Genomic DNA, 16,465 nt, shown 5'->3' with positions numbered 1-16,465 from the left:
ACCCATATATTATACAGGGTTAACAACATAGTTTTAAGTGACTGATATAAAGTACTTATTGTGTGTTCGCATTAAAATCCGTATTAACACACAGTGCCTGCTGTACGTATAGCAGGTGCATGGTCTGTTGGTAAACCCTATCTAGGGGCGTAAATAGGTGGTTCTGTGTTTATGTAGTCAGAGATCCACTTTGATTATTTTGGTGAATCTAATGAATTTTGTTTGGTTGCTATGGCTGATAAGACATTTGTTTTCTCTGAGACTACATAGGTGCTTGAGGATTAATGGGTATCAATGAGAAGATGTATCATGGTGCAACTGAGGCGTCCACTGGTTCTAACTTGTAAAGAGTCAGTCCTTAGCAAGAATCTTTTATGCATGACATCCCACACTAGGATGGAAGAAGAAATACAGTCAGACACAGGACAAACTTGCAAGAAGAATATTTACTGGTCTCCAGTAGGGCAGCATGCTTGATGGTTTCAGTAGTCTTACAAAAGGCTAGAGGCGTAGTGGGTACATTCTCACATGGGTCAACAAGCATATGGTTACAGAGTCTCTCAAGGAGACCACAGTCTGAGACAGAAGAAACAGGTGTAGCAGTAGTACTATCTTAAGGGGTTAACAGCTACTCTCTCCCTTGGCTTGAGGTGAACATAACTTCTATGGTTGCCAACACATGCTGGAGTCTTCTCATTGTGGCAATGGTGTAGATGACTAAACTGCAGTTGGTTCTATGGTATTTCTCCAATTGGCATGGTCCTGCAAAGTATGGACATTTTCCAAGTGCTACCAGATTCTGGTATCTCTATTCTCACAAGTTGCAACCACTGTGCACTCTGCACTGTCCTTCCATAGTTAATGTATCTTCCTCCTCACAACACAAGGTTTTGCACACAGTTTTGCTTACAGTAAGTCACCTCTGCATAATGTGCTTGGGGACAGGCTGGCTGGTCTTGGTCACAGGCCTATCTTCTCTACAGGCCTTGGCTGATACCTGGATATGGGGCTAGACATCTTCTTTCTACCCCTATGCTCTGGGTTCTACTTTTCTGCATCTTTTCATCCTGCCTAGGCCCTGAGGTGGCACACCTTTATGGCTAGTTCCATTCAACTGTACAGCTACTGTAGCTAGCTACATGCAGGAATCAGGGTTTTCCATCGTACACTAGTACGGTGACTATCTCTCCACTGTATGACCATGAGGTGCCATTATTACTCTGGGGAACATTACAGCTTACGAGGGGACTCTGGCATCAAACTGACTTCTGACCCAGCCCAGCTTTTTCTCCGTTACTAGATGGTTAACACTTCACTGCTACCAATGTTCCACATAATACAGTGCAATACACAGCACATACAGTGTTTTATACTGGCATCTCTCAGAGGTACAAGGCACATAATACTGCATATTAAACATCAGAACATGGAGTATAATAAATAGTTGTTAGTGTTGATCGAGCATGCTCGGCCGAACACCAGTTCGGCTCGAGCATCTCGATGCTCAGCACATGGCGGTATTCGGCTAAATACCGCATATCCTCGAGCGCAACGCTTGAGACTCCTCCCCGCACGTTTGTTGGCTGCCACGTGGCCAATAAACATGCAGGTAAGTACTGCCCTTCACTGTAATGCCGTAGCCATGTTGGTTACTGGCATTACAGTGATTGGCTGGCCAGAACGCGTCATCGGGTACTATATAGCACCTGATGACACCTGTTCGGCTCAGTGTTAGTCAGGAAGAACTGTGCTGAGGAAGGGAAAGATAGTGTAGGGGGTGAAATATATATTTTTTTTAATTGAAAAATTTGTGAGAGACCCAAAAGTCCTTTTAAGTCCTTTTGTGTGTGGCAACAACATCTATTTTTAGCACATCCTGCGCTAAATATCGTGAGATAGGTAGGCCGCTACAGACAGCGACATTACGCGTGCGCATCCCAAAAATATCAGTGACATCCAGTGTACTTTTTCCGTAGATGGTGTCCGCTGCGAACAGTGACATTAGCTGTGCTAGATCTCCTGTATAACGTGTGCACATCCAAAAAATATCAGTGACATCCAGTGTACTTTTTCCGTAGACGGTGTCCGATGCAGACAGTGACATTACCTGGGGTACATCTCTTGTCTAACGTTTCCACATCCAAAATACCTGTGACATTCCCTGTAATATTATATTAGACGCTGCTGACATCCGCAACATTATCTGCGGTATTTCTCCTGTATAACATGTGCGCATTCCAAATACCTATTTTAATTTTTTTGCGCATACACTTACAAATCCTATGCTACTGTACGTGTGGCAAACTTTCAAGCATATATAACATTTAATATGAGGAAGGCTAGCAGTAAGGGACAGGGAAGTGGCTGTGATGCTGATGGCGCACCCAGAGGCCGTGGCCCTGAGCGCATTGAAACTGTGCCTGCCGCAAGAGCACAAGAAAAATAATAATCCATGATACCTAGCTTCATGTCCCAGTTTGCAGCGCGGCACAGGACAACGCTCTCGAAGTCAGACCAGTGCGACCAGGTGGTCGGTTTGATTGCAGCAGATAATGCTTCCAGTCGGTTAAGCACCACCCTGTCTTCCACCAAGTCCAGTCTCAGTAGCCAAGAGTCTGGTCAACAAAATCCTCACTCTGATCCTCCTTCCTCCCACCATGGAGAGTCTTGCCAAAGAAGTGATTCCACACTCAGATATTCAGAGGAGCTCTTTTCAGCGTCATTACTTCATTTGGGCCTCTCGACAAGCCCGCTTGAAGAGGGACATGAGATCTTGTGCCCTGATTCTCAAACTCTTGAGCATCCACAGTCACAAGAAGATGACAGTGGGGAACGTCAATTAGTGTTTCATGAGGTGTATGAAGAGGATGAGACACAGTTGTCAATATCTGAGGTTGTTGTCAGGTCAAGTCAGGAGGATGAGCAGAGTGAGGAATTGGAAGAGGAGGTGGTGGATGATTTAGTCACTGGCCCAACCTGTGAAGGTGGCAAGCCGAGCGAGGACAGCAGTACAGAGAGGGAGGGATCTGCAGCACCGCAACAGGCTGGAAGAGGCAGTGGGGTGGAAATAGGGATAAGGCAGGCCACACCAAACAGGCCCGCAACTGTCCCCCGGAGCACACCCTTGTGGAAATCTCCCTTGAGGTAGGTGTTCCGCAGTCTGGTGCTTTTTTGAAGACAGTGTGGACGCCAAAATAATTGTAATTTGCAACCTGTGCCATACAAAAATGAGCAGGGGTGTGAACACTAGCAACCTCACCACCACCAGTATGATCCGCCACATGGCATCAAAGCACCGTAATAGGTGGGCTGAATGCCTGGGTCCACACTCTGTGTCTGCGGGTCACACCACTGCCTCCTCTTCCCCTGTGTTACGTGGTGGCCAATTCCCTGTCGAAGGCACAGGCCTGGATGCCTCCCGCCCTGCACCTAGACCTTCTCAGGCACCATCAGTGACCACATACACTTCCGTGTCTAAGCTCAGCGTACAAATGTCCTTACCCCAGGCATTTGAACGCAAGCGCAAATAACCAGCAGCACACCCACAGGCCATAGCACTAAATGCGCAGCTTTCCAAATTACTGGCCCTGGAAATGTTGCCATTTAGGCTTGTGGACACTGAGACCTTCCGCAGCCTGATGTTGTTGGCCATCCCTCGTTACACAGTCTCCAGCCGCCACTATTTTTAACGTGTGCCATGCCCGCCTTACACCAACATGTGTCCTGTAACATCAACCATGCCCTGACCAACTCAGTTACTGGGAAGGTCCACTTAACCACTGACACATGGACAAGTGCTTGTGGCCAGGGACTCTACATTTCCCTGATGGCACACTGGGTGAATGTTGTGGAGGTCGGGAGTGAGTTGTAACCTGGGATGGCACAGGTGCTACCGACGCCAAGGATTGCGGGCCCTAATTAAATCAGGGTTTGTGCCACCACCTATGTTAGTGTCTCCAACCCCCACTTCTCCTCCTTCACCTCCTCCTCCACTTCCATCTCAGAATTATTCTCTTGCAGCACCAGTCAGCCAAAGTCGGTAGCTGGAAGCAGTGTAGCATTGCATTGGGGAAGCGTCAACAGGCCGTGCCTTTGTTGATCTGCTTAGGTGACAAACAGCACAGCTTTCGCCAGCCTGTCAACACTGCAGCAGCGCTTACAATTGCCAGCTCACCGACTGGAACTCAACGTTCCACATGTTGTCCAGGCTTTGTGAGCAGCAGAGGGCAGTATTGGAATACCAGCTGCAACATGGTCGTCGCCTTTCCAGTCAGCTTCCGCTCTTCACAAGCGAGGAGTGGGCATGGATGTCTGACCTCTGTGAGGTTTAAAGAAACTTTGAGGAATTAACACAGATGGCGAGTGGCAATAACGCTATTATCAGCATCACCATCCCACTTCTGTGTCTACTCAAACACTCGCTGCTCACAATTAAGGCCAATGCTTTTCATGTGGAAGAGGTGGAAATGAGGGAAGAGACGGTTGCCTCCGCTACAGAGGGTATTACCCATTGAGGTTTAATTACATCTGTTCAGCATGGATGGGCAGAAGAGGAGGAAGAGGATGAGGAGATTGAGAGTCATCCTCCTGATGACAGTGAAGTCTTGCCTGTTGGGACTCTGGCACACATGGCTGACTTTATGTTAGGCTGCCTTTCCCAAGACCACGTGTTTTACGCATTTTGGACAACACGATTACTGGTTGTTCACCCTTCTTGACCCCCGCTACAAAAATAACTTCTCATCTCTCATTCCTGTGGTGGAGAGGACAAGCAAAATGGTGCAATACCATGTGGAAAAATTTCTCCAAAAATTTTCAGCTGACAATGCTGGCAGCCGAGTACGTAGTTCCTTGGGCAACCGAGGAGGGGAGACAAGGGGAACACAAAGCAGTTCCAACAGAGGCAAGGAAACACTCTCCAAGGCCTGGGAAATTTTCATGACACTCCGCCAGCACCCTCACCTTGATGCTCGGCCTAGTGTCAAAATTAGAGAAAAGTTTTGGAAGATGGTGAAGGAGTACGTAGCAGACCGTGTCAGTGTCCTCAATGGTCCCTCTGTGCCTTACAACTACTGAGTGTCCAAGCTGGAAATGTGGCACAAACTGGCGCTCTACGCTTTGGAGGTGCTGGCCTGCCCTGCCGCCAGTGTTTTGTTAGAGTGGGTATTTAGTGCTGCTGGGGGCATAATTACTGATAAGCGCATCCGCCTGTCAACTGAAAATGCAGACAGGTTGACGCTTATCAAAATGAACAAGGCCTGGATTGCCCCTGACTTCTCTACTCCACCAGAGGAAATCGGCTGAACATAAAGGCACTTTAAATGTGTTTTTTTATAATGTACTGAATACACTATATTCTCATGCACCCCTTCCACCACAAAAAAGGGTATTTGGTTCAATCTTCCTTTTATCACCCTCCTCCTCCTCTTCCATCATATCAACATGCTTATTAGTCTTCCCTCACTTCTAATGTTGTAGAGGGTCAGCTCACCTGCAGGCCCTCACCTATAAACTTTTAGAGTGTCAGCTCACCAGCAGGCCCTCACCTACAATCTTTTAGATGTTCAGCTCACCTGCAGGCCCTCGTATTTAATATTTTAGAGGGTCAGCTCACCAGCAGGTCCACACCTACAATCTTTTAGAGGGTCAGCGGAGCTGCAGGCCCTCGCATATAATGTTTTAGAGGGTCAGCTCACCAGCAGGCCCACACCTACAATATTTTAGAGGGTCAGCTCACCTGCGGGCCCTCGCATATAATGTTTTAGAGGGTAAGATCATCAGCAGGCCCTCACCTAAAATCTTTTACAGGGTCAGCTCACCTGCATGCCCTTATATGTAATGTTTTAGAGGGTCAACTTACCAGCAGGCCCACACCTACAATCCTTTACAGGGTCAGCTCACCTGCAGGCCTTCGCATATAATGTTTTAGAGGGTCAGCTCACCTGCAGGCCCTCGCATATAATATTTTAGAGGGTCAGCTCACAAGCAGGCCCTCAAATACAATATTTTAGAGGGTCAGCTCACCTACAGGCCCTCACATGTAATGTTTTAGAGGGTCAGCTCTCCAGCAGGCCCTCGACCATTATTTTTTTCAATGGTTAGCTAAGCAGTAGTGATGAGCGGCATAAGCAATATTCGAATTCACAATATTTTGCGAATTTTTGCCTGAATATTCGCCATAAATTCGCAAATTCAAGAATTCGTGATCTCCAGCCATTGTTTACTTGATTGCGAAAAATCGGCAATGTAATATACTCGCAATAAATTCGCAATGAATTTGCAATAAATTCGCGATTAGAATATTCAACACTATTCGCGAATACAAATATATACCAATATATTCTAAATATTCGCGAATTCTCGAAGTGACGATATTCGCAATTAAAATTCGCAATTCAAATATTCACGCTCATCACTACTAAGCAGCAGGCACTCGCCCATAAATTTTTGCAATGGTCAGCTCAGCAGCAGGCACTCGCCCATAATTTTTTTGATGCTCAGATCAGCAGCAGGCACACGCCCCTAATGTTTTAGAGTCAGCTTTGCAGCAGACCCTCACCCCTAATGTTTTAGATGGTCAGCTCAGCAGCAGGCCTTAGCCCATAATGTTTTAGAGGGTCATCAGAAGGCCTTTGCTCCTAATGTTTTTGAGGGTCATTAGCAGGCTGTCGATCATAATTTTTCAAGGGTGTATGATGCTCTCCTTTATGTGTAATAAAGGGTGTATTGGAGTGCCAGTTCCTTGTAATTTTTGGAAGCCCTCTCACTTAGTACATAGGCTTTATGAGTGTAGGAGTCACACTATCTGAACAATTGTACCACAATGTGAATGAGGCCCTCCATTATGTGATATACAGGTTGTATCGGAGGGCCTCTTCCTTGTAATTTTTGGCAGTACTTGAACTTTATACAAAATAATATATAGGAAAGAATGTTTCCTAACAATTTTTCCTCTAAAATCAATTTTATCTTCGGTTTTGTGCGTATTAGTGTCAGTCTGTAAAAGTGGCATACTTCTCGGACAACATCGTTCCCACCAGCGACATGGGAGTCCAAGATGCATCCAGACATCCTTCCCATGCTGTTCCCGAACCATTTTGGTGGTGTTTCCATCAATTTCTGACCTTTTCGTATGAACCAGACACCCTTCCCGCTTCAAAAAAGGGGGTGCCTGGTTTAATGCTAGGGTTCTCCCATTGACTTCCATTGTGCTAGCGTGCTCGAGCATCCCGAGGTGTTCTACCCGAGCACCCGAACACCCGAGCACTTTGGTGCTCGATCAACACTAATAGGTGTATAGCTAAATGTAACAGAGAGAGAAAATTTTCCTGGCAATTGGGGAATGTTACTCTTCCATTAAAGGTAGAATGGCCAATGCAAGGGTAGAGCTTTAGGAGGCTCAAAGGTAGAAGTCACATTCAGACTCTGAAACCCTGCTGTAACATAGGAAGATATAAGTGTTATAAATGGTACATGGTGAATGGGTGGTTGGGGACTGTTATCCATTTTGCTTTGGCACCTATAAGATAAGCCTCAACTTTCTATGTAACTGCATTGTTTTGCTATTCATCTTGTGTTAGCTGCCCATGGCAGGAAGGATTGCTATACACCTAATATAAACTTAAGTTCTGCCAAGATGTATTTGCATTATGACCTGAAGTGTACATTATATCAAGTTTCTATTATGCTATAAATCTGAAATTGAACACAGAGCTGCACGTTCACAATGCACAAGCACAGTACAATTATGAAGTTACGCATTATTGTCACAGGCAATTAAAGCGATCAATGTCTGAAACATACAATGTAATGAGTTAAGTAATGGGAATATATACGCTAATACATGGAAATTATCTGAAGGCTGCAATCCCTTTAATAGAGAAGACAATTAGGTCCTATTTGTTATCAGGAAACCAAGCATCTCCATAAAGACTCGATCATTTTTAATACTCTAGTTAATTTTATGAGAGTGACACAGTGAATGACTGCTGTATGTTGATTGAATTGATGATTATGTACTCGCTGGCTGCCAGAATTTCGAGTACACGCCTTGGATATCATATTGTGACTGGGTCAGCATAGTCTCGAGATATATACTTCATATCAGAATCATTCCCCCTATAAGCAGCAGTAACCCATAGAGACTTGAAATGACTTGCTCTGTTGACTGGGTACTGTTTGCTGATATTGGAAAGCCGGCCACATGCAACTCACCAAGTTGTGCAAGATTACCGGGTCTCCCAAATACTATCCAATGGCAGATGTTGGGAAAAGAGGGATTTAGCAGCTTATTCCACTCTACAACATGTAAATTTGGCCAAGCTGAGTGCACATATTTCTAGGACGCTGTTGGAGGTGCCATTTTGGGTCTGTATTTGATTGTTTTGTAATATTCAGTCTGCTGTAACCTTTTGGAGGTGACATTTGGCAATGGATTTCTATGTTATAACTAAAGATGAGCGAATCAAAGTTGACAAAGTGGAATTCGATCCGAATTTCAGGAAAAATTCGATTCGCTCCGAATTTCCTCACGCTTCGTGGTAACGAATCTCAATTTTTCCTAAAATGGCTGCTGTACGTGTTAGGACATGGAGCAAGGAACTCTGGGAATGAAGGATCACCCACAATGCCATGCATGCAGCCAATCATCAGCCAGCCAGCCCTGTGATGTCACAGCCCTATAAATAGCCTCAGCCATCTTGGACTAGCCATTTTTAAGTGTACTTAGTGCAGGGAGAGACGTCAGCAGGAGCTAGGGACAGTGGTAGAAAAGACTTTAAAACTTTTATTTTTCTATATAGAAGTTCAGGGAAAGAATAGGGAGGAATCATTCCACAGTATTGAAGCAGAACAGGGCTCAGTAGGGGAGATTACAACCTGGGTAATAGAAACAATCCTATTACACCTTGCTGCACTGACTGGGGATCCAAATTGCCATTATACAGCTCTGTAATTCCAGCAAACCGTTCTTGCTAATAGGGTGCAAGTGCTGTTTGATACAGCCATTAACAGAGTTTATTACAAGGAAATATTTCTACGTCTTATTTGCCCTTGTGCGGTGCAGTTATATGTTCTAAAGCATTTTTTGGCTTGTACTAGTGGGAAAAAAGAGGCTTATTAGCCGTTGTGTGGTGAAGTGAGAAAATTACAGCCCTTTTTGGCATGTATTAGTGGCAAAAATATATATATTATTTGCCGTTCTGTGGTGCAGCTATATGTTCTAAAGCCCTTTTTGGTGTGTATTAGTGGAACAAAAATATATATTATTAGCGGTTCAGCGGTGCAGTTATATGTTCTAAAGCCGTTTTTGGCACGTATAAGGGTACTTTCACACTTGCGGCAGGACGGATCCGACAGGCTGTTCACCCTGTCAGATCCGTCCTTCCGCTATTTCGCCGTGTCGCCGGACCGCCGCTCTATCCCCATTGACTATAATGGGGATGGGAGTGGAGCTCCGGCGCAGCACGGCAGTGCACGGCCAATGGCCGCCGGACTAAAAGTCCTGCATGTCCGACTTTTTAGTCCGGCGGCCTCTCACCGCGAACTGCTGTACTGTGCCGGAGCTCCGCCCCTGTCCCTATTATAGTCAATGGGGACGGAGCGGCGGTCCGGCGGCACGGCGAAATAGCGGAAGGACGGATCCGACAGGGTGAACAGCCTGTCGGATCCGTCCTGCCGCAAGTGTGAAAGTACCCTTAGTGGCACAAAAATATGTATAGGCGCGGTAGACGCCGCATTTGTGTGAGGGGAGGCGCCAGCACCACTACAAAAGGTGGGAGCAGGGAGCTCCCGGGTGACGCGGTCTTCAGCTTCAGCTCGGCTGACGTCACTTCCGGGATTCTCCTGCTCCCATTCTTGCTCCGGCGTCGGCATGGATACGCGATCCCCCGATACTTCCTCCGGTGGGTAAGTATAGGGCGTGCAACCGAAGCGAGGGGCCGTACATCGGTACACACGGAGGGTAAGTGGGGCGGGGGGGCGGCACGGCGCTGACACCAGCCAGACAGGTTCACACTCACCAGCGGCAGCCGGATCACTGGCACGCACGCCCGATCCTTGCGCCGCATCCACCCGCCTCCTCACATGTGTTCTTTCCACAGGTCGTCGCTAGTGGCAGTCCGGCATCCCTCACTATAGCAGCGCTTACTGTGGGTGTGTTACAGGTATTGTCTGGGGATGTTAGGGCCGTGGCACTGCAATTCTGGGATTTGATCATAAAGTACATCTTCCTTTACAGGGCGCCAGTCTCAGTAAAAAATGAAAAAAAAAAAAAGGGGGGAGTATCTGCCTGTGGGGGAGGGAAGAGGAAATATGGGCGAAGGTGACATTATCCTGCTGCATGATAGGTCGTGTAGGGGAAATATTCATAGGGGGCAGTACGGCCCGGGTATCTGCAACAATCAGCTGCGCCCCCCCATCGCTGGGGCGCCAGTCGCGCATCACCATGTATTGTCAGGCTCACGTGTCTGTCAGTCCCCTCTGAGTACCCAAATACGTGGATCAACGGTCAATGTTTTAAAAGCGGTCCGTGACGTGTAGCGCTTTGGGGCGAAGGGGGTTGGGCTCCAATGGTCAAATGATCGTGGTTAGGATGGTTACCTTCAAAGCTACATCCGTGTGTCTGCATTTACTTTTGTCCTATACGCCATTCACTACTAGAGCAGCGTACTCTGCTCACTTCAGATTGCATTCATACGGCTGCTCCATACCATGCTCCGCATATTCACTCAGAGCTGTGCCCATACTATGTTTTAGGCTCCACTCACATCCAGAGCTGCATTTACCCACTTGTTCTTACATCATGTGGTATACTCCGTTTCCACCTAAAGCTGCATTTCTTTCATTACTTCATAAGGGTCACTCCGTATTCTTACTAGGGCTATCAGCGCACTGCTCTGATACTGCTCTTCCAATAAACATAGCTGCTCTTTTCAGGCTTACGTTTCTTTCCTCGGTGGTTTGTTACATTCCTTAGGCCTACCTTTTTCGGTGTGTTCTTTAAATCCTGGTTGGCATTCACTCAGACTGGTCTTCTTTACTTCTGGTTCGTATTCACTCAGATTGATCCCCCGCCCCAGTTAACCAAATAGCTCCCTAGCGGATAGTGGGCCAATAGGAGTTAAGTTCCTACTATGTTTTCACAGCTGTTCATTTTGGTTGTCATGACAAGGGTCTTTGCTTAGCGAAACGCATGCCTCTGGCTCTTGGTTTCTCCCATCTGTTCAATTTTGCGGTCGGTTAATGTTTCGTTTATGCAAGTGGTTCGGATCACTAATGTCATGCATTTTCCATTAGGTCTGGCTCACGTTTTAAAGTACTTATCGTCACTGTAAAGTCATCCAGGTCAGTCTCTTGGCCTTAGGGGGCCTCGTGGCTTAGGGGGCCCGATGACCGTTCGTTAGGGGCACATATATGCGAGTCCCCAAGTCATACTGGAGCTGCATAAGTGGTCAAAAAAAAAAAAAAAGAAAAAAAAAATATATATAATTAAAAATCCGCCATTAGAATATCTCTCGCATGGCTCCGCCATTAGTCTCTCACGCATGACTTCTCCGTTGTAGTGTTGCACATATGGCTCCACCATTAGAGTCTCCCACGCATGGCTTCTCCGTTTCCAGGTTACACATATGACTCCGCCATGAGTCTCACGCTTGGCTCCGCCATTAGTCTCTCACGCATGGTGCTCCGGTTAGTTTCACACACATGACTCCGCCATTAGAGTCTCCCACGCATGGCTTCGCCATTAGTTTCTCACCATGGCTTCTTCGGGTTTTTGGTTACACATATGACACCGCCATTAGTCTCTCGCACGGCTTCCCCGTTTTAGGTTTACACATATGACTCCGGCATTAGTCTTTCACACATGGCTTAGCCATTAGTCTCTCACGTATGGCTTCTCCATGCCAAAAAGGGCTTTAGAACATATAACTGCAATGCTGAATGACAAATAGGTCCTTACTTTTTTCGACTTATACACTCCACAAAAGGCTTTAGAACATATAACTGCACCGCTGAACGGCAAATCCTGGCTGATCCATGCTTGATTCATCTTGACAAAGGTCAGTCTCTCCACATTTTGGGTGGACAGGTGAGTTCTTCTTGGGGTAACTGTGGCCCCCGCCGCGCTAAACACCCACTCTGATGCCACACTACTGGCCGGGAAGGACAAAAATTTGCAATAAAAAATTTGAATCCGAAAATTTTAATTCCAAAAATTTGCATATTACACAATCATTACCTTTCCGATTTTTTTGAGTAAAAAAAATCATGAATTTTCGAATTTGCGAATATTCGACGAATATTTACAAAATATTTGCGAAATATCGCGAATTCGAATATGACCCCTGCCGCTCATCACTAGTTATAACCATTCCTCCAATTCATTGGAATTTTCTATTGCTTATGTACATCTGACCCTAATATGACACACTCCTGTGGTGTGTGTTTGTCTATGCCAATTCATATATGTTATTATATATGTATTTATTTATATGTATTATACTTATTTTAAACTTTAATAAAGATTATATATTTTTTTCGAACATCTTCTATATCTGTGTGTATATGGTGCTTTAGATTTTTCATATAGGTGGTATTCATATTTCTAGTAGAGTATGGAGAAATAGCTGTTAGTCAGTTCTCATGTGTCAAGAGGTTGTCCAGTATATACAAAATGTTTGCCTAAATGTTGGGAGCACCTTAGTATAATACAATTACACGTACATACCTGTTTAAGCTGCTGCCAGTCGGGCACTGCTGGTACTTCAGTCCCTGTTATCTCCACTTACTAAGCAGCTGTCATGTGCTGTCAATCACTTGTGTCAGTGACGATACTGACGAGACTGGTGATTGGCTGCAGCGGTCATTGAGCTTAGATGATGTGACTGCTACCCAGATGTAAGCGGTGACTGCCAGAGAACTGTCCAGTGGAGTCTTAAACAGATGAGTATTTTTTTTTAAGTGCTCCCAGCGTTTAGTCAAAAATTTGTTTACACTTGAAACCCCCTTTAATTATGTAGGGATTTAGGGCTCCCTACTCCCATATTACACAATCTTTTTATTGCCCCGCAAGATTTACAAACCACCTGCCAATCACTGCTGGTGGGATGGTGTGGGGCTAAATACAATTATATACACCAACCAGAATATAAACCCCACAAAGGAACACGCATAGTTACAAAGTAACAAAACTTTATTAATTTACTAGAAAATATAATATAAAATCAATAACAACAGCGGCATAGCCATATAAAGAAAAAGAGGGTACAATGGTCATGTAGTAAATACATACATATACTGGGCGGGCTTAATTATCATCAAATTTGCTGGGTACATCAACTTAAATCAAATGTAAAGTGCAAAGTGCTAGCAGAAATAGAGTATATAAATCCCAGAATAATAGAGGGTAAGAGCAACAAAATATAAGAACCAATAGTGGTTATGCATGTAAGAGCCCTACATAAAAGTCAGATACAGACCAGTGTGCCTCCACCCCGACGTACGTTTCACTGTTCAGCTTCCTCAGGGGAATCTTATTATTGACTGGTTTGCAAATGTAAAAGAATGCCCAGATGAAAAGAGTAGGTTTTTCTATACGCCAAATGCCCATTGCAAAAAACTACCTTTGTCTAGAAAAGTGTTTTCCAGCACTGGGGAGAAGGAGCCATTTCTGTGGTGGAAGTTCAAAATTTCAAGAAACCTGTCTTTCCAATTTTTTAGAATTTTATTTTGAATTTGCCTCATGTTTGATGAATAGACTACAGATGTATTCTTCATTATCTTTCCTGGTTCAACATATCCTAATATGACTTGTCATAATGAGGAGGAGCTTTGAAAAAAAAGTTTGTTAGTCAGTGAATCATATAGTAGTGTAGTACCAATTCGTGGTATCTATGATTTGGTTTGATGACTTTCCGGGTAATCATTGACTGCAGAGTATATTCTGATATAGTCTGGAACTTGAGTTTCTTGTCAATCTTCAACAGACTAAATTATCTTGAATCTACAGTCAAGTGATAAGATTGGATTGAGGCTTCTGTTTTCTCTTAAAATCTACTTTCATAAACAGGCTTCACTCGTTTGTAAGGAATAGGATTTACCAGGTCATCATGAGTTCCTTTGTGAGGTAGAGAAGACTTGAAAGTAGCATTGAGAAGGTTACATTAATGCAAATGGTCTTCATGGCTCATTCTAAGAGAAAGTCATTATTTTCTACACATGCCATTACAGGTTTAGGATGTAACACATTGAAAAAACAGTACATTTTGTGGATTGCAGTTGAGTTTCTGTGAACAATAGGAACATATGGTAGACAAATAGGTTTCATGCAAAGTCTCACTAGGTGGACACATTTGATTGACTGTTTAATCTCATCACAGATTATCCAGCATGATATGCTGGTATCAAGCATTGTCTGTTGTTATCCATTTGGTAAATATGCTTCGTGTTAGTGCAAACCAACCTTTTTGTTCTGCTATGATGAGTTTATGGCTTATCTTGACATTTGCAATTTAGGAAATCTAAGGTCAAATTGGACCACAATAGTAAAAATAAATATTACTTAATATACTAATTAGAATGAGCAAAGTTTTCAAAAATTTGATTCAGACGCATCTCCAAATTTTTCCAACAAATTTTATTTGATCCGAATTAATTTGTAATGAAAGGCATTATAAATCAGCTATTTCCCAGCTGCAGGGAGCATGTATTTCGGTGTACAACACCGGCCATTGCAAAAACCTGCATAGCTAGTCCGCTGTGGTAGTGAAGCAGTTAATGTGCAACAGTATGACAGTATGACAGGCGTCACTCTTAGAATCAGTTCACACTTCACTTATTAGGTAAGTTACGAGTCAAAAACGGACTAAATAACTGAAGTGAGAAGGTCAATGTTAGCGTCAGGTATGTATAGAGTGAAAGCAGGGCCACACCGCCAATTAGGCGAGGTGAGGCGATCACCTTGGGAAGCGTGGCCTGGGAGATAAGTGGGGGGCAGAGGCAGGTCCATGGGAAATGAGCGCTTCCATTGTGGAAGAGCTCATCTCTCTATATCCAACTGTATTGCCGACCTCAGAACAGCGATACAGTTGGATGCTTCGGTGGGGCAGTGGAGAGGTGTTTCCCTTTCCTGTTCCGCTGATAGGCTGCAGGCACTAGGTCTAAAGCCTATCAGAGGTTGGCGCAGGCGGCACAATGACATCATTATTATTGTGCCACCTGAGCAAGGCAGCATACAGTGCGGGACACAGGCCAGAAGAGGCTTGTATCGCATGGCTGACAGTATTAGTGTTTATTTTTTTAATTTATTTGGCACAATGCAAGAGAGAAGCACTATGGGGGCATCTAGGGGCACTATATAGGGGTATTTTATACTGGCACATTATGGGGGCACTATGGGGAAGGGGGGAGAGGAGCACTATGGGGGCATCTACTGGGGGCACTAAGAAGGGGTATTTTATACTGGCAAATTATGGGGTACACTATGAGGGCATCTACTGGGGGCGCTGTATAGGGTTATTTTATACTGGGACACACTATATAGTGGTATTTTATATTGGCACATTATGGGGGCACTATGGGGAAGGGGGAGCACTATGCAGGCATTACTTGTGGGCATTATATAGGGGTATTTTATACTGGCACATTATGAGCACATTATGGAGAAGTGGAGGGGTTGGAGCACTATGGGGGCATCTACTGGGGGCACTATATAGGGACATTTTATACTGGCACATTATCGTGGCACTATGGGGAAGGGGCGAGAGGAGCACTATGGGGACATTTACTAGGGCATTATATAGGGGTCTTTTATGCTGCCATATTATGGGGGGCATTATGGGGAAGGTGGGAGGAGAGTACTTTGGGGGCATTTACTTGGGGACGTTATTTAGGGGTATTTTATACTGGCACACTTTAGGGGGGCATTATGGGGACATTAGCTCAACTGGGGGCACTAAGAGGGGGCATTTTTGCACTGGCACACATTGTAAGGGGGCATTATTTGTACTGGCGCACTTAAGGGGCATTTTTTGTACTGGTGCTCATTTTAAGGGGGCATTTTTCTACTGTCACATTACAAGGAGAATTATTATTACTGGGGGGCATTATGGTGGGCTTTATTATTACTTGGGGACTATGGGAAACATGATTATTAGTATGGGCACTATAGGAGCATTATTAATTCTGGGGTACAGTTGGGACATGTTGGGGGGCCCTGTAGAAGCACTATAACTACCAAGTGCGCTCTGGCAGAGAATTATTGCTGTTGGTGCGACTTTTGGGAGCACTATTACTGTGGGGCACCCTGGCACAGTATCAGCTTAGCACAGTTAATTTTGGGGGACATTATGTTTACAACATTATTAGTGTCAGGGGCACTATTTGCTGGGCCCAGTTATTTTAGGACACTGCGTATCAATAATTATTGAAGGACACTATATGCATGGTACTATTAATATCAGGGGGT

The sequence above is a fragment of the Bufo bufo genome, chromosome 8, assembly GCF_905171765.1.
Source record: "Bufo bufo chromosome 8, aBufBuf1.1, whole genome shotgun sequence".
Taxonomy (NCBI): domain Eukaryota; kingdom Metazoa; phylum Chordata; class Amphibia; order Anura; family Bufonidae; genus Bufo; species Bufo bufo.
This window is presented reverse-complemented; position numbering follows the sequence as displayed.